The following is a 24,105-nucleotide window of genomic DNA, read 5'->3' on the forward strand; positions in this document are numbered from 1 at the left end:
GGCCTTGCCCAAGGTCACACAGCAGTCGAGGCCTCCTGACTCCCATCTGCCCCATCTGAGAAGCCTCAGTCCGCTGAGTGGCTTTGGGCAAGTTCAGGCACGGTTAACTTCTCCGTGCCTCAGTTTCCTCATCTGCAAAATGGGGATTGAGACTGTGAGCCCCACGGGGGACAACCTGATCACCTTGGATCTACCCCGGAGCTTAGAACAGTGCTTGGCACCTAGTAAGCGCTTCACAAAAGCCATTATTATTATTATTATTACCTGCGGCCACCCCTTCTGGGGACGCCGCCGGGTGCATGCACATACAGATGCCCACATAGACAGGCTGCATTTAATACAGAGCTCTGCATTTCATTCATTCATTCATTCAATCGTATTTATTGAGCGCTTACTGTGTGCAGAGCACTGTACTAAGCGCTTGGGAAGTCCAATTAGGCAACGTATAGAGACGGTCCCTACCCAACAGTGGGCTCACAGTCTCAGAGTAGGCGCTCAATAGATACGATTGAATGAATGAATCACCCAAAGACTGCAAGCACAGACAAGTTGCACTTAATACAGTGCTCTGCATTCACTAAGCGCTCAATAAATACGGCTGAATGAATGGAAGCACACACAGACAGGTTGCATGCACAGATTCATTCATTCAATCGTATTTATTGAGAGCTTACTGGGTGCAGAGCACTGCACTAAGCGCTTGGGAAGTCCAAGTTGGCAACATCTAGAGCCGGTCCCTACCCAACAGCGGGCTCACAGTCTAGAAATTCCCACGTGGGGCTAACAGCTTTAATTCCCATTTTGCAGATGAGGTAACTGAGGCCCAGAGAAGTGAAGTGACTTGTCCAAAGTCACCCAGCTGATAATAATAACAATAAGTTATTATCCCCAGTCTGTGGCCACCGGCTTTCTGCCCTAGTGTTAATAATAAAAATACTAATAATGGTGGTACTTGTTAAGCGCTTCATTCATTCATTCAATCGTATTTATTGAGCGCTTACTGTGTGCAGAGCACTGTACTAAGCGCTTGGGAAGTCCAAGTTGGCAACATCTAGAGCCGGTCTCTACCCAACAGCGGGCTCACAGTCTAGAAGGGGCAGACAGACAACAGGAGACAAGTAAAAATATTATTACTCTATTTATTTTACTTGTACATATCTATTCTATTTATTTTATTCCGTTAGTATGTTTGGTTTTGTTGTCTGTCTCCCCCTTTTAGACTGTGAGCCCACAGTTGGGTAGGGACTGTCTCTATATGTTGCCATCTTGTACTTCCCAAGCGCTTAGTACAGTGCTCTGCACACAGTAAGCGCTCAATAAATACGATTGATTGGTTGATTGAAAAATGTGGACGGGTGTCAAGTCATCAGAATAAATAGAAGTAAAGCTAGAGGCCCATCATTAACAAAATCAATAGGATTAGTAAATATGTACGAGTAAAATAAATAGAGTAATAAATCTGTACAAACATATATACAGGGGCTGTGGGCCCAGACAGGTTGCTCGTACAGACAGGTGGCATGCACAGATTCATTCGTTCATTCAATTGTATTTATTGAGCACTTACTGTGTGCAGAGCACTGTACTAAGCGCTTGGGAAGTCCAAGTTGGCAACATAGAGAGACGGTCCCTACCCAACAGCGGGCTCACAGTCTAGAAGGGGGAGACTGACAAGAAAATGAAACATGTGGACGGGTGTCAAGTCATCAGAATAAATAGAAGTAAAGCTAGAGGCCCATCATTAACAAAATCAACTGGATTAGTAAATATGTATAAGTAAAATAGAGTAGTAAATCTGTACAAACATATATACAGGGGCTGTGGGCACAGACAGGTTGCACTCACAGGTTTGCATGAACAGACAGGTTTGCACGCACAGACAGGTTGCATGTACAGATATGTGCACGCACAGACAGGCCGCACGCATATACAGGTGAATGCACAGACAGGTTGCACTCACAGATGCATGCACAGATGATAGGTTTGCATGTACAGACGGGTTGCGCGAGCAGACAGGTTGTACACACAGATGATAGGTTTGCATGTACAGACAGGTTGCACACACAGATGATAGGTTTGCATGTACAGACAGGTTGCACACACAGATGATAGGTTTGCATGTACAGACAGGTTGCACTCACAGATGATAGGTGTTTGCACGTCCAGACGGGTTGCATGAGCAGACAGGTTGCACACACAGATGATAGGTTTGAATGTACAGACAGGTTGCACACACAGATGATAGGTTTGCATGTACAGACGGGATGCACACACAGATGATAGGTTTGCATGTACAGACAGGTTGCATGCACAGATGATAGGTGTTTACATGTCCAGAAGGGTTGCATGAACAGACATGTTGCACACACAGATGATAGGTTTGCATGTACAGATGGGTTGCACACACAGATGATAGGTTTGCATGTACAGACAGGTTGCACACACAGATGATAGGTTTGCATGTACAGACAGGTTGCACACACAGATGATAGGTTTGCATGTACAGACAGGTTGCACGCACAGATGATAGGTTTGCATGTCCAGGCGGGTTGCACACACAGATGATAGGTGCTTGCATGTCCAGACGGGTTGCACACACAGATGACAGGTGTTTGCATGTCCAGACGGGTTGCACGAGCAGCCAGGTTGCACGCACAGAAATAGGTTTGCACTTACAGGTTTGCAGGAGCAGACGGGTTGCAGGCCCGGCGGTTTCCGCGGGAGGGGCAGCCGCGCATGCGCCGTCGCTCTCCAATGTTCCAGGCGCGCGCGCAAGCTCGCGCCCCACTTCCTCGTACGTCATCGTCGCGCGCCGCCCCGTCGCGGAAGGCCCCCGCGTTGGGCGCCCCCCGCCTGAGGGTCCGCCTCAGGGCTCGGGGGCAAAGGAAGAATCGAGGTAAGGATGGGGGTCTCCGGAGGGCCCCCCGCCCGATCTCTCGCCCGCCTTTCCCGGGGCCCGGACGGCCCTGCTGGCGACGCTGGTTCAGGCGGCGGAGGGGGCAGCCCCGCGCGGGGGCCTTCCTCCCCGCCGTCGCGCGGGCTGCGGCCTCCTCTCGCGCGACGCTCCTCAGGCCTTGGTGGCGGTGGCGGCGGCGACGGTGGCGGTTGGCGCCCGTCGGGCCCGGTAAGGACCGACATGGAGGGATCATTATCATCACAATAATAATAATAATAATAATAATAATAATAATATTTATTAGGCGCCTACTATGTGCCAAGCACTGTTCTAAGCGCTGGGGAGGTTATAAGGCGATCAAGTTGTCCCACGGGGGGCTCACTGTCTTCATCCCCATTTGACAGATGAGGGAACTGAGGCGAAGAGAGGTGACTTAATAATAATAATAATGATACCGATAATACTGTTAATATTATTATTAATAATAACGGCATTAAGCGCTTACTAGGTGCCAAGCACTGTTCTAAGCGCTGGGGAGGTGACAAGGGGATGCGGTTGTCCCCTGTGGGGCTCACTGTCTTCATCCCCATTTGGCAGATGAGGGAACTGAGGCACAGGGAAGTGACTTAGTAATAATAATAGTGATATTAATAATAGTAATAATGGCATTAAGCGCTTACTATGTGCCAAACACTGTTCTAAGCGCTGAGGAGGTGACAGGGTGATGAGGTTGTCCCCTGTGGGGCTCACTGTCTTCATCCCTATTTGGCAGATGAGGGAACTGAGGCACAGAGACGTGACTTAATAATAATAATAATAATGAGAATTATAATAATAATGGTATTAAGCTCTTACTATGTGCCAAGCACTGTTCTAAGCGCTGGGGAGGTGACAGGGTGATGAGGTTGTCCTTTGTGGGGCTTACTGTCTTCATCCCCATTTGGCAGATGAGGGAACTGAGGCACAGAGAAGTGACTTAATAATAATAATAATGGTATTAATAATAGTAATAATGGCATTAAGCGCTTACTATGTGCCAAGCACTGTTCTAAGCGCTGGGGAGGTGACAGGGTGATGAGGTTGTCCCTTGTGGGGCTCACTGTCTTCATCCCCATTTGACAGATGAGGGAACTGAGGCACAGAGAGGTGACTTAATAATAATAATGATATTAATAATAATGGCATTAAGCGCTTACTAGGTGCCAAGCACTGTTCTAAGCGCTGGGGAGGTGACAAGGTGATGAGGTTGTCCCCTGTGGGGCTCACTGTCTTCATCCCCATTTGGCAGTTGAGGGAACTGAGGCACAGAGAAGTGACTTAATAATAATAATGATATTAATAATAATAATCATGGCATTAAGCGCTTACCATGTGCTAAGCACTGGGGAGGTTACAAGGTGATCAGGCGTTTATTAAGCACTTACTATGTGCTAAGCACTGTTCTAAGCGCTGGGGAGGTGACAAGGTGATGAGGTTGTCCCCTGTGGGGCTCACAGTCTTCATCCCCATTTGGCAGATGAGGGAACTGAGGCGCAGAGAAGTGACTTAATAATAATAATAATGATATTAATAATAATAATAATGGCATTAAGCACTTACTATGTGCCAAGCACTGTTCTAAGCGCTGGGGAGGTGACAGGGTGATGAGGTTGTCCCTTGTGGGCCTCACTGTCTTCATCCCCATTTGGCAGATGAGGGAACTGAGGCGCAGAGAAGTGACTTAATAATAATAATAATGATATTAATAATAATAATAATGGCATTAAGCGCTTACTATGTGCCAAGCACTGTTCTAAGCGCTGGGGAGGTGACAGGGTGATGAGGTTGTCCCTTGTGGGCCTCACTGTCTTCATCCCCATTTGGCAGATGAGGGAACTGAGGCGCAGAGAAGTAACTTAATAATAATGATAATAATGATATTAATAATAATAATAATAATAATAATAATAATGGCATTAAGGGCTTACTATGTGCCAAGCACTGTTCTACGCACTGGGGAGGTTACAAGGTGATCAGGCGTTTATTAAGCACTTACTATGTGCCGAGCACTGTTCTAAGCGCTGGGGAGGTGACAGGGTGATGAGGTTGTCCCTTGTGGGGCTCACTGTCTTCATCCCCATTTGGCAGATGAGGGAACTGAGGCACAGAGAAGTGACAATAATAATAATGGTGATATTAATAATAGTAATAATGGCATTAAGTGCTTACTATGTGCCAAGCACTGTTCTAAGTGCTGGGGAGGTGACAAGGTGATCAGGTTGTCCCTTGTCGGGCTCACTGTCTTCATCTCTATTTGGCAGATGAGGGAACTGAGGCACAGAGAAGTGACTTTAATAATAATAATAATAATAATAGCATTCAACGCTTACTATGTGCCCAGCACTGTTCTAATTGCTGTGGAGGTGACAAGGTGATGAGATTATCCCACGGGGGGCTCACAGTCTTCATCCCCATTTGACAGACGAGGGAACTGAGGCGTAGAGAAGTGACTTAATAATAATAATAATGATAATGATGGCATTAAGCGGTTACTATGTGCCAAGCACTAGTCTAAGCGCTGGGGAGGTTACAAGGTGATGAGGTGGTCCCACGGGGGGCTCACAGTCTTCATCCCCATTTGACAGATGAGGGAACTGAGGCACAGAGAAGTAACTTAATAATAATAATGATATTAATAATAATAATGACATTAAGCGCTTACTATGTGCCAAGCACAGGTCTGAGCGCTGGGGAGGTGACAAGGTGATCAGGTTGTCCCAAGGGGGGCTCACCGTCTTCATCCCCATTTGACAGATGAGGGAACTGAGGCACAGAGAAGTGACATAATAATAATAAGGATAATGGCATTAAGTGCTTACTATGTGCCAAGCAGTGTTCTAAGCGCTGGGGAGGTTACAGGGTGATCAGGTTGTCCCACGGGGGACTCACAGTCTTCATCCCCATTTTACAGATGAGGGAACTGAGGCACAGAGAAGTGACTTAATAATAATAATGCCATACTATAATGGCATTAAGCGCTTACTGTGTGCCAAGCATTGTTCTAAGCACTGGGGAGGTGACAAGGTGATCAGGTTGGCTCACGGTCTTCATCCCCATTTTGCAGATGAGAGAACTGAGGCACAGAGAACTGACTTAATAATAATAATAATAATAACAATAATAATGATGGCATTTATTAAGAGCTTACTATGTGCAAAGCACTGTTCTAAGCGCTCGGGAGGTTACAAGGTGATCAGGTTGTCCCCTGCGGGGCTCTCAGTCTTCAACCCCATTTTCCAGATGAGGGAACTGAGGCGCAGAGAAGTGAAGCGACTTGCCCAAAGTCACACAGCTGACAAGTGGCGGAGCCGGGATTTGAACCCATGACCTCTGACAATGACGTGACCCTGACAAATTAATGATGTGTCGGTATTTATAATTCTCTCTATATTGACGCTATTGATGCCTGTCTACTTTGTTTCATTTCTCGTCTTCCCCCCTTCTAGACTGTGAGCCCGGTGTTGGGTAGGGATTGTCTCTGTTGCTGAGTTGTAGTCTCCAAGCGCTTAGTACAGTGCTCTGCACACGGTAAGCGCTCCGTAAACACGATTGAAGGAAAGAATGACTGAATAATAATGATGGCATTTATTAAGCGCTTACTATGTGCAAAGCACTGTTCTAAATGCTGGGGGGATACAAGGTGATCAGGGTGTCCCACGGGGGGCTCACAGTCTTAATCCCCATTTTACAGATGAGGGAACTGACGCACAGAGAAGTGAAGTGACTTGCCCAAAGTCACACAGATGACAGTTGGCAGAGCCGGGATTTGAACCACTGACTCAAAATGATGATAATGATAACAATAATCATGATAATAATAATGGGATTTGTTAAGCGCTTACTATGTGCAAAGCACTGTTCTAAGCGCTGGGGGGATACAAGGTGATCAGGTTGTCCCACGGGGGGCTCACAGTCAATCCCCATTTTCCAGGTGAGGGAACTGAGGCACAGTAAAGTTAAGTGACTTGCCCAAAGTCACACAGCTGACAGTTGGCAGAGCCGGGATTTGAACCACTGACTCAAAATAATGATAATGATAATAATAATAATGGCATTTGTTAAGTGCTTACTGTGTGCAAAGCACTGTTCTAAGCGCTGGGGGGATACAAGGTGATCAGGTTGTCCCACGTGGGGCTCACAGTCTTAATCCCCATTTTACAGGTGAGGGAACTGAGGCCCAGAGAAGTGAAGTGACTTGCCCAAAGTCACACAGCTGGCAGTTGGCAGAGCCGGGATTTGAACCCATGACCACCGACTCAAAATAATAATAATGACAGCATTTGTTAAGCGCTTACTAAGTGCAAAGCACTGCTCTAAGCGCTGGGGAGGTGACAAGGTGATCAGGTTGTCCCACGGGGCTCACAGTCTTCATCCCCATTTTACAGGTGAGGGAACTGAGGCCCAGAGAAGTGAAGTGACTTGCCCAAAGTCACACAGCTGACAAGTGGCAGAGCTGGGATTTGAACCCATGACCACTGACTCAAAATAATAATAATAATAATAATAATAATAATAATAATAATAATGGCAATTGTTAAGCGCTTACTATGTGCAAAGCACTGTTCTAAGCGCTGGGGAGGTGACACGGTGATGAGGTTGTCCCACGGGGGGGCTCACAGTCTTCATCCCCATTTTACAGGTGAGGGAACTGAGGCCCAGAGAAGTGAAGTGACTTGCCCAAAGTCACACAGCTGACAGTTGGCAGAGCTGGGATTTGAACCCATGACCACCGACTCAAAATAATAATAATAATGACAGCATTTGTTAAGCGCTTACTAAGTGCAAAGCACTGTTCTAAGCGCTGGGGAGCTTACAAGGTGATGAGGTTGTCCCCCGGGGGGCTCACAGTCTTAATCCCCATTTTACAGATGAGGGAACTGAGGCCCAGAGAAGTGAAGTGATTTGCCCAAAGTCACCCAGCTGACAGTTGGCAGAGCCGGGATTTGAACCCATGACCACTGACTCCAAAGGCCGGGCTCTTTTCCACTGAGCCACGCTGCTTCTTCTTACTGGCCTGAAAAGATCCGACTACCTGTAACTTGGCTGGATTTGTATGGGGGGGGGGGGGGGGGGGAGTCTTAAGAGAAGCAGCGTGGCTCAGTGGAAAAGAGCCCGGGCTTTGGAGTCAGAGGTCACGGGTTCAAATCCCGGCTCCGCCACTTGTCAGCTCGGTGACTTTGGGCAAGTCACTTCACTTCTCTGGGCCTCAGTTCCCTCATCTGGAAAATGGGGATTAAGTCTGTGAGCCCCACTTGGGACAACCTGATCACCTTGTATCCCCCCCCAGTGCTTAGCTGTGTGACTTTGGGCAAGTCACTTCACTTCTTCTAGACTGTGAGCCCGCTGTTGGGTAGGGACTGTCTCTGTGTTGCCGACTTGTACTTCCCAAGCGCTTAGTACAGTGCTCTGCACACAGTAAGCGCTCAATAAATATGATTGATTCTCTGGGCCTCAGTGACCTCATCTGGAAAATGGGGATTAAGTCTGTGAGCCCCACGTGGGACAACCCGATCACCTTGGATCCCCCCCAGCGCTTAGAACAGTGCTTTACACGTAGTAAGCGCTTAACAAATGCTATCATCATTATTATTTATTATTATTTACCTACCAACTATGAGGTTCTGGAATATTGAATCTGAGGTAGAGTAATGTCTTGAAATACAGTCCCTCTAGACTGTAAGCTCATTGTGGGCAGGGAACGCGTCTACCAGTGCTTGGGGGAGCATGATATCAATCAGTGGCATTTATTGAGCACTTACTATGTACAGAGCACTCTACGCAGCACTTGGGGGTGTACAATACACCAGAAACAGCAAACCCTTTCTCTACCCGCGACGAGCTTGCAATCTAGAGTACAGTGCTGGGCACAACGTAGGCTCTTAACCAATACCAAAATTGTGATCAGTATTAGACGCTTTCCCTGCCCACAGTGAGCTTACAGTCTAGAGGAGGAGACGGCCGTTATGCTAAGCTTCACACCATACCTCCATCTTCTCTTTCTCACCCCCGACCTCTGGAACACTCTCCCTCCTCCGATCTGACAGACGACTATTCTCCCCTTATTGAAAGCCCATCTCAATCAATCAATCAATCAATCAATCGTATTTATTGAGCGCTTCCTGTGTGCAGAGCACTGTACTAAGCGCTTGGGAAGTACAAGTTGGCAACATCTCATCCCCATCTCCCCCGCCTCACCTCCTTCCCCTCCCTACGGCTCCTGTATATACGTCTGTACAGATTTATTACTCTATTTTACCTGTAAAAGAGACTTCCCAGCGCTTAGAACAGTGCTTTGCACATAGTAAGCGCTTAATAAATGCCGTTATTATTACTACGATTATCGTACATATTTACTATTCTATTTAGTTTATTTGGGTTATATGTTTTGTTGTCTGTCTCCCCCTTCTAGACAGTGAGCCCGCCGTTGGGTAGGGACCGTCTCTAGGTGTTGCGGACTTGGACTTCCCAAGCGCTTAGTACAGTGCTCGGCACACAGTAAGCGCTCAATAAATACGATTGAATGAATGAATCTCCTTAATCTCCTGACTAAGGCCTCCTTTCCTGTTCTGCCACTCCCTTCTGTGTTCAACTTGCTCCCTTTTTTCCTTCCCCTCTTCCGTCCCCACAGCACTTAGGTGCACATCCCTAATTTATTCATTTATTTATAGTAATGTCTGTCTTCCCCTCTAGACTGTAAGCTCATTGTGGGCAGGAACTATCTGTTTATTGCTATATTGTACTTACCCCAAGCACTTCATCCATTCAGTTGTATTTATCAAGCTCCGCCAATTGTCAGCTGTGTGACTTCGGGCAAGTCTCTTAACTGCTCTGTGCCTCTGGGGATTAACGGGGATTAAAATTAAATTTAATCTGGGGATTAAAACGGGGATGAAGACTGTGAGCCCCACGTGTATCATCACCCTCATCACCTTGGATCCTCCCCAGCGCTTAGAACGGTGCTTTGCACATAGTAAGCGCTTAACAAATGCCGTCATTATTATTATTATCAAGTGCTTACTGTTCATTCATTCATTCATTCAATCGTATTGAGCGCTTACCGTGTGCTAGGCACTGTACTAAGCGCTTGGGAAGTACAGGTTGGCAACATACAGAGGCGGTCCCTTGTGCGGAGCAGTGTGCTAAGCGCTTGGCAAGGTACGGTACAGCAATAAGCAGTGACAGTCCTTGCCCCCAACAAGTTTAGTTCAGTGCTCCAGGCAGTAAGCGCTCAGTAAGTATGATCGACTGACCGACATTGAGAAATCGTAGAGATCTGTACGGAAGTGCTGTGAGGCACAGGTGGAGGTGAGTCCAAGAAGAGAAACGGGGTGTTAGCGTTGGCCATCTTTGAGCGGGGCTTTCAAAGAACAGTTCGAGAAGAAGGAGAAGAAAAGAAGGAATGAAATAAGGAGGCGTCTGCCAAGCTCCCATCTGGACGGGCGCAGTTAAATCCGTTGGAAAACTGCAAGGAATTTCTAAGCGGATCTTGAAGGGGAACGCTACCCAACTGCAGCCCGACCTAGTGGAGAGACCACTGGCTTCGGAGTCAGGAGGACCTGTTTTATTTGTACATATTTATTCTATTTCTTTTATTTTGTTAATATGTTTTGGTTTGTTGTCCGTCTCCCCCGTCTAAACTGTGAGCCCGCTGTGGGCTCATTCATTCATGAATTCATTCATTCAGTCGTATTTATCGAACGCTTACTGTGCGCAGAGCACTGTACTAAGCGCTTGGGAAGTCCAAGTCGGGCCCGCATCTATATGTTGCCGACTGTGTACGGGGCTCTGCACACAGTAGGCGCTCAATAAATGCACTTGAATGAATGAATGAATAATCTGATTACCCTGTGTCTACCCCAGTGCTTAGAATAGGGCTTGGCACATAGGAAGCGCTTAACAAATAACCACCATCATTATTATTATTAGGTGCCAGTTTGGTTTCTCACCTCAGTTTCTTCATCTGTATAAGGGGCGCGAGATAGCTTGCCAGCCCCAGATGGAACAGGGACCGCGCCCCCACCTCAACCTCCCATCTGCTCTGATACTTCAGCACTAATAATGGTCCCGTATTAAGTGTTGTATTTATTTTAGGGGAGTCACTGGGGAAGGAGAGCCCACAGTGGGATTACAAGTCCTAACTTGACTGGGAACAATGAAGGACCCGGGAAAAAATACTTCAGGCCTAAAGTGAGTGGTCAGCACGGAAATTGCTCCGGGCCAGTATTGTCACGGGTGGCAAGCAAGGCCTCCCCTCTTCAGATTTTGTGACTGAATAATAATAATAATAATGATAATGGCATCTGTTAAGCGCTTACTATGTGCCAAGCACTGTTTGCTGGGGGGATACAAGGTGATCAGGTTGTCCCACGGGGGGCCCACAGTCTTGCTCCCCGTTTTACAGATGAGGGAACTGAGGCCCAGAGAAGTTAAATGACCTACCCAGAGTCACACAACTGACAAGCGGCAGAGCCAGGATTAGAACCGACGACCTCTGACTCTAAAGCCCACGCTCTTTCTACTGAGCCACACTGCTTCCCAAGGCCGGCCAGGGATCTTGCCGTAAACCGTGGGCCGGGAACACGTCTACCGACTCTGGCGTGTTGTACTCTCGCGAGCGCTTAGTACAGTGCCCTGCACGTGGCAAGCGCTCAATAATTAGCAGCGATTGGCTGATCTAGGAGGTCCTGTTTCCAACCTAGCCTCTGTTGGAAAGCCCTTGACTCCTCTTAGTAGTTCACTCAGTCATGTTTACTGAGTGCTTACTGTGTGCAGAGCACTGTACTAAGCGCTTGGGAACTCAGGAGCCTTCTGACTTCCCCTGCAGCCATGACGTTGGAAGTGGCAGGATGTGTTCTGTTGTACAATGGCCTGCTCAGTCATTCGTTCGTATTTATCGCGGCTTGTCGTCTGCAGAGCGCTCTACTAAGTTGGTAGAGTACAACATAAAAAGAAACGGACATAATTCCCTACCCACAATGAGCTTACAGTCTAGATGGGGGGACGATGACCAAACATTAATATAAAAATAAATAAATAAGTTACAGATGTGTATATATATATATGTATATATATATAAGTTCTACAGGGCTGGAAGAGGGGAAGAACAAAGGGAGCAAGTCAGATAAATATATTTAAGTTCTACGGGGCTGGAAGAGGGGAAGAACAAAGGGAGCAAGTCAGATATATATATATATATATATATATACACATATATATGAGTTCTACGGGGCTGGAAGAGGGGGAAGAACAAAGGGAGCAAGTCAGGGCGACGCAGAAAGGAATGGGAGAAGAGGAAACGGGTGTTTGGGGGCCGGGGGGAGGTTTCCAAAGGCTTCTTGGAGGAAATGTGCCTTCAGTAAGGCTTTGAAGAGGGGGAGAGTTATTACCTGTCGATTTGAAGAGGGAGGGTGTCTCAGGCCAGGGGTTGGCGTTGAGGTAGAGGAGATTAAAGGCCCTTGGAGGAGGTGAGCATTAGAAGAGCGAAGTGTGCGGTCTGGGTTGTATTAGGAGATTAGGAAGCCGAGGTAAGAGGGGTGAGACGATTGAGTGCTTTGAAGCCAGTGGTGAGGAGGTTTTGTCTGCTACAGAAGTAGATGGGCAACCTCTGGAGTCTTTTGAGGAGTGGGTTGACACATCCTGAGCGTTTTTGTAGAAGAATGATCCGGGCAGCAGAGTGAGGTATGGACTGGAGTAGGGGAGAGACAGGAGGCTGATGCAGTAATCCAGGTGGGGTAATAATAAGAAGAATAATGTGGTATTTAAGTGCTTACTATGTGCAAAGCATGTTCTAAGCGCTGGGGTAGATACAAGGTAGTCAGGTTGTCCCCCGTGGGGCTCACGGCCTTCATCCCCATTTTACAGATGAGGTAACAGGCTCAGAGAAGTTAAGGGACTTGCCCAAGGTCACACAGCAGACATGTGGGGGTAGGGTGAGTGATTGGATTTATGTGGTAGCAGTTTGGATGGAGAGGAAAGGGGGGATCGTAGCGGTGTTGCGAAGGTGGAACCGATGGATTGAATATGTGGGTGGAATGAGAGCGGGGAGTCAAGGAGAACACCAAGGTTACGGGCTGGTGAGACAGGAAGGATGGTGGTGCCGTCTACAGTGATGGGAAAGTCAGGGGGAGGGCAGGGTTTGGGTGAGAAGATGAGGAGTTTTGTTTTGGAAGTGTTAAGCCTGAGGTGACGGGAGGACGTTGAAGTAAAGATGTCTTGAAGGTTGGAGGAAACGTGAGACTGCAGACGGGGAGAGAGATCGGAGATGGAGATTTGAAAATCATCTGTAGAGGTGGTAGTTGAAGCCGTGGGAGCGAATGAGTTCTCCAAGGCCAGCTTGTACTTCCCAAGCGCTTAGTACAGTGCTCTGCACACAGTAAGCACTCAGTAAATATGATTGATTGATTGGGTGAAGATGGAGAATAGAGGAGGACCCAGAACTGAACCCTGAGGGACCCCCACAGTTAGGGGGAAGGAGGCAAAGGAGGAGCCAGCCAAGGAGACTGAGAATGGGGTGTTCAAGGGCAGTCCATGGGATCATCAGTTTTTAATCCCTTTTTCGTGCAGATGAGACTGCGAAGACCAATGCTTGCCGCCTGTAAACATAGTTCTTTGATGTGCTGCTGATAGAATTGAAATCCTAAGGCCCAGCATTCCGCTTCTCTCCGGAATTTGGAACCAGAAATGGAAGGAATGCAATTAAAGGGCTTCCAGTAGTCGCGAAGCTACAGTGTAGCAGCCGAACAAGGGAGAGAGGGGGTGAAAGGGCCGAGGCAATGAGTCAGTGTCCCGAAGGAAGGAATCTCCACCACCTCCCCACCAGAAGATGAAAAGAAAGAAACCTAAGTGGGGTTGGCCCATTGGGCCAAGAAACTTTTAACAAGGTTATCTCAGGCTTATTATCCTGTCTCTGGAACGCCTTCCAAGGGTAATGTTTTCGTGACAAACGTTGGAAGTATTTAACGGGTGCCTCCTGATAACATGAAGAAGTTTCTCTGCGATGTTTCTCCATGTCCATTCATTCAATCGTATTTATTGAGCGCGTACTATGTGTACTAAGCGCTTGGGAAGTCCAAGTTGGCAACATATAGAGACGGTCCCTACCCGCAGTGGGCTCAGTGTGTTTAATCAATCACGGTCTTATTTTACTGAATGCTCGCTGTGTGGATGGGCAACCACTGGAGTTTCCTGAGGAATGGGGAAACACGGTCTGAACGTTTTTGTAGAAAATGCTCCGGGCAGCAGAGTGAAGTACGGACTGGAGTGGGGAGAGACAGGAGGCAGGGAGGTCAGCAAGAAGGCTGATGCAGTAATCGAGGCAGTGTTGGATAAGTGCTTGGATTAACGTGGTAGCCGTTTGGATGGTGAGAAAAAGACAGATTTTAGCGACGTGAAGGTCCGAACCGACCGGATTTAGTGATGGATTGAATGCGTGGGTTCAATGAGAGAGAAGACGTCGTCCTTGATGCCGAGGTTACGGACTTGTGAGACAGAAAAGACGGTGGTGCCTTCTACGGTGATGGGGACGGACGGGGTTTGGGTGGGAGGAGAAGGAGCTCTGTTTTGGACACGTTAAGCCTGAGCTGACGGGAGGACTTTGAAGTGAAGATGTCTTGAAGGCAGGAGGAAATGCGAGACTGCAGAGTGAGAGAGAGATCAGGGCTGGAGATGAAGATTTTTGTATCATCCACATAGAGGTCATAGCTGAAGCCATGGGAGCGACTAATAATAATAATAATAATAATAATGATGTCATTTATTAAACGCTTACTATGTGCAGAGCACTGTACTAAGCGCTGGGGAGGTTACAAGGTGATCAGGTTGTCCCACGGGGGGGCTCACAGTCTTAATCCCCATTTTACAGATGTGGTAACTGAGGCCCAGAGAAGTGAAGTGCCCAAAGTCACACAGCTGACAATTGGTGGAGCCGGGATTTGAACCCACGACCTCTGACTCCAAAGCCCGAGCTCTTTCCCCTGCGCCACGCTGCTTCTCTTAATAAAGATAAGAGATAAAGATGATGGCATTTGTTAAGCGCTTACTATGTGCAAAGCACTGTCCTAAGCGCTGGGGGGGGGGGGATACAATGTGATCAAGTTGTCCCTCGTGGGGCTCACAGTCTTAATCCCCATTTTTACAGGTGAGGTAACTGAGGCTCAGAGAAGTTTAGTGACTTGTCCAAGGTCACACAGCAGACTTGTGGTGGAGGCGGGATTCGAACCCATGACCTCTGACTCCAAAGCCCGTGTTCTTTCCACTGAGCCACGCTGCTTCTCTAATGAGTAACTTATTCTTATTCTCTGATGAGTAACTTGGAGAACTTAATGAGTTCTCCAAGAGAGTGGGTGTAGATGGAGCATAGGAGGGGGCCCAGAATTGAACCTTGAGAGACCTCCCGCAGTTGCAGGTGGTGGGAGGCAGAGGAGGAGCCCGGAAAAAAAATTCGGGATGAGCAGCCAGAGAGATAGGAGGAGAGCCAGGAGAGGACCGTTTCGGTGACGCTCGGATTGGATAAAGTTTTCAGGAGAAGGGGATTTTAGGAGAGACCGAGGGGGATTAGGATGGAGTAGAAGCTCTTGGATTTGGCAAGAAGGAGGAGATCATGGACCTCTTCAGCTGGGGTGACTCACCGTTGCGTGTCCATGTTGCCTGTGTGCCCTGTTCCACGTTTCTATAGCTCTGCGTTGGCCAACACGTAGCAGACTGTTCCAACAACTGGACAGGCGTTGAACCGGAACAAACCAAAATCCGCAAACGGCATTTTTGAACTGCCTTCACCTTTAGCGAATGCGAAGCGCGGGTGGAAGGAGAAGACGAGGTGCACGTTGGGGCCGAGTGGGAGCATAAGTCCCTCTTCTCCAGTTCCTGCTTCTCAGCCTCCGCTGAGTTCTCCCTCAACATTAGACGAGTGAGCCCGCAGTTGGGTAGGGACCGTCTCTGTATGTTGCCAACTTGTACTTCCCAAGCGCTTAGTACAGTGCTCTGCACACAGTAAGCGTTCAGTAAATACGTTTGAATGAATGAGTATCCAATGCTGAACATAAATTAATCAAGTATTGGTATTTATTGAGACTCCCTGTGTACTGAGCACTGAAGTCCTCAGTTTTATTTTATTTTGTTAGTGTGTTTGGTTTTGTTCTCTGTCTCCCCCTTTTAGACTGTGAGCCCACTGCTGGGTAGGGACTGTCTCTATATGTTCCCAACTTGTACTTCCCAAGCGCTTAGTACAGTGCTCTGCACACAGTAAGCGCTCAATAAATACGATTGATGATGATGATGATGAAGTAAGTACTTGGGAGAGTACGGTACCACATAATTGGCAAACACATTCCCTGACAGACAAGTTAATAAGTCTCTCATTAGCTCCCTTCCTGTCAAGCAGAGGAGTCTGACAATTCCCCCTGCCGCCCAGGAGCCCCCATTAGTTTTACCTTTGGGTTTTGGGCTGGCAGAATTGAAGGTTGAATCAATCAATCACTCATTCGTATTTATTGAGCGCTTACTGTGTGCAGAGCACTGTACTAAGCGCTTGGGAAGTCCAAGTTGGCAGTTGAAGTTTGAAGTATACTTAATTTGCATCCACTTTTTTTTTTAATGCGGCTTCCCTGGACAGACTTCTTTAGAAGTCGTTTTACTTTTCTAGAATTATTCCTGTTTGGTTTATGTTTATGCTAATATGTTAGAGGTCGTAGTAATTGTAAAGGTGCTTATAGTGTGCAGAGCACTGAGCCGGGAGAGAGTTTACAGATGGGAATTAGACGTGTGCCTCGGTGGACCCGATTTACGATTACGGGGGGGTGGGCAGGGAGGAGACGGACACATCGGGAGCAGTGAAGCATTAAAACAGCATAAAGGATGAGGACAAGTACACACTACAAGAAAGTAGGGAGATGTGGCTAGAGGAGCAGAATTTTTCCTCGTGATTCAGAGCCCACAGCAGTGGCCACAAAGCCAGTCGTTTTCCTGGGGCCATTTTCCCTCCCGCCAGGGCGGTGGGAAGCAGGACAGGATGGGATCTCTTCGTATTGTGGTGTTTGTGGCACTGTAATATGCGCTGGGGCAGGAGCCCGCTGTTGGGTAGGGACCGTCTCTGTATGTTGCCAGCTTGTACTTCCCAAGCGCTTAGTAAAGTGCTCTGCACACAGTAAGCGCTCAATAAATACGATTGAATGAATGAATGAATGCAACTGGGTTGGACACAGTCCCTGTCCCACGTCAGACGCTCTCTCATTGGAGCTAAAGGAAAGACGGGTTTTCGTAAATGTGGTATGTCTATTTCAAGATCAATTATAACAAATGGGGTCTTTTTTTTTAATCAAAGTGATTGTTGTGGACATGTCAAACCGTTGCATTTTCTCTTGGCAGTTGAGATTTTGGGGGATAACTGTTTTCAATCTTAACAATTTGATTTTGTTAATATGTTTAATAATAATAATAATAATGATGGCATTTATTAAGCACTTACTATGTGCAAAGCACTGTTCTAAGTGCTGGGGGAAGTTACAAGGTGATCAGATTGTCCCACAGAGGGCTCAGTTTGGTTTTGTTCTCTGTCTCCCCCTTTTAGACTGTGAGCCCGCTGTTGGGTAGGGACTGTCTCTAGATGTCGCCAACTTGTACTTCCCAAGCGCTTAGTACAGTGCTCTGCACACAGTAAGCGTTCAATAAATACGATTGATTGATTGATTCAATCGAAATGGCATTTCTGTCCGTATCGCATTCAGCGCAGTGCCTTAAAGGCAGTAAAATACGATTTGAAGACTGCCGAACTGTAGGCCATCCTATTCCTATTAACTCGTTTTTAATTTCACGGAGATCTTAGGTTTGTGAGGTTTCAAGCATTTAATAGTGTTTTTCACCAAGTGATTGGTTTCAAAAGAATTTCCCTCCAGTAAACTTTCCTCCCACATATAAAAGTGGCTGTGTGTATTTAGTATTTCTTTTTTATGGGCTTTCCGGCTCATCAGAGCAGTTTCATTTTTCCAGTATTCTCTGCCAGAAGTCTCTAAGATGAGATTTGAAAGCACCTTTATGCGTCCAGCATTACCTTCGAATCTTTGTTGCGTGGGATTATCACGGCATCATATATTCTGCTGCTATTCATGATAGATGATGTGAATCCCTTGTCGGGGACTGCAGACCTAGAGTCCGGCAGGTGATGCCCTGGAATATATACTAGAATTTTTATGTTTGCCAGAGCCAAATGGACTTTATTTGTGTTGCAGTAATGATGTTGCTGTAATAACAATAATGATGGTATTTGTTAAGCGCTTACTATGTGCCAAGTGGTGTTCTAAGCACTGGGGTAGATACAAGGTAAGCAGTTGTCCCACGTGGGGCTCACAGTCTTCATCCCCATTTTCCAGATGAAGTAACTGAGGCACAGAGAAGTTAAGTGACTTGCCCAGAGTCACACAGCTGAGAAGTGGCGATGCCGGAATTAGAGCCCACGACCTCTGGCTCCCAAGCCCGGGCTCTTTCCACTAAGTCACACTGCTTCTCTGAGCACTAATAATAATAATAATAATAATAATAATGATGGCACTTATTAAGCGCTTACTATGTGCCAAGCGCTGTTCTAAGCACTGGGATAGATACAAGGTAAGCAGTTGTCCCACGTGGGGCTCACAGTCTTCATCCCTTTTTCCAGATGAGGTAACTGAGGCACAGAGAAGTTAAGTGACTTGCCCAAAGTCACACGGCTGAGAAGTGGTGAAGCCGGGATTAGAACCCACGACCTCTGGCTCCCAAGCCCGGGCTCTTTCCACTAAGTCTCGCTGCTTCTCTGAGCAATAATAATAATAATAATAATGGCACTTATTAAGCGCTTACTATGTGCAAAGCACTGTTCTAAGCATTGGGGGGATACAAGGTGATCAGGTTGCCCCACGGGGGGCTCACAGTCAATCCCTATTTTCCAGATGAGGTAACTGAGGCACGGAGAAGTTAAGTGACTTGCCCAAGGTCATACAGCTGGCAATTGGCAGAGCCAGGATTTGAACCCGTGACCACTGACTCCAAAGCCCGTGCTCTTTCCATTGTGCCACGCTGCTTATAGAATAGAAGCAATTGCTTCTCTGCAATAGAGAGTCCGAAGGTCCTGTGTTCTAATCCCGGCTCTACCATTTATCTGCTGTGTGACCTTGGGCAGGTCATTTCACTTCCGTGTGCCTCAGTTCCCTCATCTCTAAAATGGGGATTAAGAGTGTGAACCCCTTATGAGACATGGACTGTGTCCGACCGGATTGCCTTCTATCTATCCCAGTGCTTAGAACAGTGCCTGGCACATAGTAAGAACTTACCAAATACCATAGAAAAACCTTAAATAATTTGTATCTCCACACCCCCACTCCCCAAAAAGCGTATGTTGGGTAAAAGAGAGGAGTGCACTTTATACTACAGAAATGATTTCATTTTCAGCAGTCTCTACTGAAACTTGGAAGGAGCAGGAAAGTTGATGCTGCAGAGAAGTATTTAAAAGCTGTACATGGTTTCTGATATTAAGAATTTAGAGTGTACCCATGGGACAATTACAAGAATCAACCAAGAAACCGTAATGAAAACACTGAAATTCAGCCGTCAAAAATATCAGTAGTTAACGTCTGTCCAGTTCAATGGGCGCCGGAGGAGCCAGCGGTCGGGTGTCTCACCATGTCGGCGAAGCGGTTGTCGGGGGGAAATTAGGGCAACCTTCCCGGCGTCCCTCAGGGTTTGTCAGTCCTCTTAGGAGCGGCTTGTGGCATCTTGCTTCCCCTGTGCTCTCCCAAGCGCTTAGGACAGTGCTCCTCACTCCGTGGTTACTCGGTCACGTCACTGATTGACGGACTGACGGTTGCTGAGATGGGGGGTCCCCGCCACCCCCTTTGTGTCGGGGAAGAATCACGGAGTCTCCCCTGGGTTTCAGAATTGAGCATGGCTGTCCCTGGCCGCTACCTGGTTTGTGAGCCCGCTGTTGCCAACTTGTACTTCCCGAGCGCTTAGTACAGTGCTCTGCACACAGTATGCGCTCAATAAATATGAATGAATGAATGAATGGTACTTTCAAAGCATGTAGTCCATTGCAGGGATACTGTTACTACTACTGAGATGAGGTAAGATGGGCGGGCATACGGTCAGGCTTTTCATACCATCCGCGACTCATCTGTAGCCCCACTTTGGCCACATTTCTGCCTTAACGAGGGAAAAATGTCCTATCGTTGGGAGCCGGGGCCTGTGGCAATGTGCTATTGCAGGACGCTAGGTTAAAACACAAGAAATATCACCATGGGGCCAGACCAGAGACCCATCCAGGTCCGTCTTCTGTTTCCTGGGGGTGGAATTGTCTCATCTATTTATGGGGTGGGCCCCGGGGCAGGGGGAATAGAGGAGGAGGTGTACCTTTAAAACCGGGTGGAGCCATTTGTTTGATTTTTACCTTTTAATATTAAAAATATTTCAGCAGAGACCGGGACCCGCAGTAATAGTAGTGCTTGGGAAAATACAAAGAGTTGGCCCTCAGACACGCTGAGGTAGGTGTGAGATAATCAGGTTGGACACAGTCCCTGTCCCCAGTGGGGTTCCCGGTCTTAATCCCCATTTTACTAATGAGGGAACTGAGGCCCAGGGAAGTGAAGTGACTCACCCAAGGTCACACAGCAGACAAGCGGAGGAGCCTGGATTAGAACTCATGAACTTTGACACACACACACACACACACACACACACACACACACACACACACACCCCCCACCGGGCCCATGCACCTGGGTGCTTAAGGGTGGATAACCATTTTGATAAAGAACAAATCAATACTGCGTCCTGCCTTTGGAGGAACACGTTAAAAAAAAAAGTGGTTCGAAAGCTTTAATGTAGTCTGTAGCCATAGAATTATGAAATAATAATCAATCAATCCTATTTATTGAGCGCTTACTGTGTGCAGAGCACACAGAGTACTAATAGTGGTTAGGATTGTCGGCATTTGCACATTGGTAAGAGGGGAATATCAGTGCGTTTCTTAATCCATATAAAGAATTTAAGTCATCATCATCATCAATCGTGTTTATTGAGCGCTTACTATGTGCAGAGCACTGTACTAAGCGCTTGGGAAGTACAAATTGGCAACATATAGAGACAGTCCCTACCCAACAGTGGGCTCACAGTCTAAAAGGGGGAGACAGAACAAAACCAAACATACTAACAAAATAAAATAAATAGGATAGATATGTACAAGTAAAATAAATAAATAAATAAACAGAGTAATAAAGACCATGATTTGGGCACCTAGTGTGATATGCAGCCGTCCGAACGCATGTAATAATAATAATGGCATTTATTAAGCGCTTACTATGGGCAAAGCACTGTTCTAAGCTCTGGGGAGGTTACAAAGTGATCAGGTTTTGTCCCACATGGGGCTCACGGTCTTAATCGCCATTTTACAGACGAGGGAACTGAGGCACGTAGAAGTTAAGTGACTTGCCCAAAGTCACACAGCTGACAATCGGCGGACATTAGCATTTGGGATCCGTTTAGATCCAAGCTGGGCAATAGGTGGCCCTGGGAGAGGGGGCCTGCCAACCAATTCTGTCTGGCCCGAGGATCAGTCAGTCCGTCGTATTTACTGAGCGCTTACCGCGTGCAGAGCACTGTACTTAGCGCCTGGGAGAGTACACGGTAACAATCGGCGGACGTGTTCCCTCCCCACGACGAGCTTACAGTCTAGAGGAGGCTCCAGTTGAGGGGTACCAGTAGTGGCACGCGCTTAGTACAGTGCTCTGCACGCAGTAAGCGCTCAATAAATACGATCGAATGAATGAATGAATACTGCGTGCAGTGCCCCGATCAGTCGATCAGATTTACGAAGTGTTTAAGTGTGTGTAGAACGCCGTCGACTTCGGCCTGCAGCGGCTCCTCGTTCGGTGGGATTTATGGAGCGCTTACCGTGTGCGGAGCGCTGTACTGAGCGCTTGGGATAGTCCACTACCGCAATAAACAGACACATTCCCGGCCCACAACGAGCTCCTTCGTCCCCCCCGAGATGCCTCAGCGAAATAATGGGCGTCAATAACTGTATCCGCTGCTGGCTTGGAAAGAGTCACCACGGGTGAAGGTGTTTAGCCGTGGGGTTGACCGCCCTCCCGCCCCCAAAATTATTTTTCTTCCCCGTCGGCCGGCCTGGATGGCTCACCTAATGGGGAGAGATCCCCCCGCCCCGGGACCCAAAATAATCGCCCACCCCGGTTTAGCCGAATTTTTGCTGTGACAAGGTTGGCCCCTCTGCAGCTACCTTCAGGGCAGTTTGTTTTAAATCACGGTCTCTTAATTAATCAAGCCGTATTCGGGACTAGCGATTTGAAGGAAAAAATGCAGAAAACCCCCCTCTTTAATTCAATTTTTTTTTTCCCGAGGCGGTTAGATTTAGATTAATTATTACCCGACTGGCATCCCCCCCCATCACGAGGGGGAATTAATATCATTCAAAATATTTCTTTCCGCCGATCCAAATTCAGACATAATTGGGTCAAGATGATCGACTCGCTTTGCCCTTCAAAACTAACGAACGGCGACTGGTAGGGTGCAGGTTTTTCCAATCGCTTCCCCCTTCCGCCATCGCATAAGCCTGCCTGTAGTCGCGTTGGTCTAAGCAAGCTTTGTTGGATAGGAGCCAGAAGCATTGAAAATATTACCGAAATTGTCGGACTACCCGCATACCGCGGGTTACAGCCGCCCCACTCTGTACGGGATCTCTATATTTTATTTAAATCTGTAACACCCAGCTAGCCGCCCAGTGTTTTCACAGATGACGCTGCTGTTGGTAAGAGTCCATCCGTAGGTGCAGATGTGGCCACAGAGATTGAGGCGTGGTTGCAATTCGAGAATAAATCCCTGTTTTCTTACTAGGTTGGGCTGGCCGAGGGCCTGGTGATCATTTGGAAACTGTCTCATCGTATTTTTGTATTTGAAAAGCCTTCACTCCGGGCCTGGGGAACCGTAAGCTCCTCGTGGGCAGAGAGCACGTCTGCCAACCGGGTTGTACTCTCCCAAACAGTCGGTAGCGTGCCTTGCACACAGTCAGCGCGCAAGAAACACCACTTATTCGCTGGCTGATGATGTCCCGCTAAACTCTGCAGAGCTTCTCCCCGTCTCCGCGTAATCCTGGCCGTTTCCCCCTTCGGCTCGCCGTGCCGCAGCCAGTTGAGTTTCCTGCCGCCGTCCCGTTCTTCTCACACATACTGCCCCACGGAGCTCTGTCGCAGGCGCGTCGCTGTACCGGATTCCAGGGCCTCGATGCTGGCGGCTTCGTCCCGTCACTCGTCGCCGCTGGGTGGGCTGCATCTGCCAAACGAGGGTCGCGTCTCACAGCCATATTCAGTCCACCAAAGTGATCCTAAAGGCTTTCAACTCGGTGCCCTGTTTGAGCCCCCCCCCCGTCACCACGTTGTTTTTCTTGGCCGCCCGAAGGCACGTCCGTCCACGTGCCCCGTTCGGAAGTGCGCTGCTTAGGTAGCCGAATTTGGCGATGGCCCGGGAACTCTGTTTTTATTGGAAACCTTGGTGGTTTGATCGTTACCCAGGCGCGGGCTGGCAGTTGCTATAGGTTCGCTTAGGGTCTGGGCTCAAGACCGTAGCATGGGGCTGCGGTCCCAGAGCGGTTCACAAGCAGTTGCGGATGTGTGTGTATGTATGCGTTCGCACCTCCAAAGCTCAGTCCTGTACAGACCAGGTCCGGACCAATCAATCGATCGTATTTATTGAGCGCTAACTGTGTGCAGAGCACTGTACTAAGCGCTTGGACCACCGTCTCCACGACTTTCAAAGAGGCCTATAGCCGACTGAGCCGAAAGTACGTTCTGATGACAGTTTGCAGATCTCTCCGGGCCTCTTGAACGGGCCCAGATCCATCCTATATCTCTGCCTCCCTTCAGCAGTGATGAGGAAGGGATCAGACGGGGCACTTTTAGCCCTGATCCTCTAACCATTCTGTCTGGCAGTAGCCTCAGGACCTTCATGGACGTCTCAGTCCCCTCTAATCAATCAGTGATACTTATTGAGAGCTTTATTGACGGGGTAGAGCACTGTCCTAAGTGCTTGGGCGACAGCCCCAAATCACTTAGCACTTTCCAGAACCACGGCCCGTTGATGGTGTCAAATAGTGAATAATCATAGTAATAATAATAATAATGATGGTATTTGTTAAG

General features: G+C 47.8%; 2 protein-coding genes across 4 annotated transcripts in view; one reads left to right on the forward strand and one right to left on the reverse strand.

Annotated features, from left to right (window-relative positions):
• TBCK (TBC1 domain containing kinase) overlaps positions 1–2,743 on the reverse strand; it is a 242,687-nt gene extending 239,944 nt beyond the window's left edge. The window contains exon 1 of one of the 2 annotated variants that reach the window (XM_038755254.1): positions 2,677–2,743. The gene's annotated coding sequence lies outside the window, so the exon portion shown is untranslated. The remainder of the gene's footprint in view (positions 1–2,676) is intronic. The other variant, XM_038755253.1, reaches the window with a different exon arrangement.
• Positions 2,744–2,880: 137 nt separating this feature from the next.
• The window catches only part of AIMP1 (aminoacyl tRNA synthetase complex interacting multifunctional protein 1), a 71,325-nt gene continuing 50,100 nt past the window's right edge, over positions 2,881–24,105 (forward strand). The window contains exon 1 of one of the 2 annotated variants that reach the window (XM_038755318.1): positions 2,881–2,896. The gene's annotated coding sequence lies outside the window, so the exon portion shown is untranslated. Of the gene's footprint in view, positions 2,897–3,066; positions 3,125–24,105 lie in introns of those variants that run through there. The other variant, XM_038755319.1, reaches the window with a different exon arrangement.

Source organism: Tachyglossus aculeatus, chromosome 12, assembly GCF_015852505.1.
Source record: "Tachyglossus aculeatus isolate mTacAcu1 chromosome 12, mTacAcu1.pri, whole genome shotgun sequence".
Taxonomy (NCBI): Eukaryota; Metazoa; Chordata; class Mammalia; order Monotremata; family Tachyglossidae; genus Tachyglossus; species Tachyglossus aculeatus.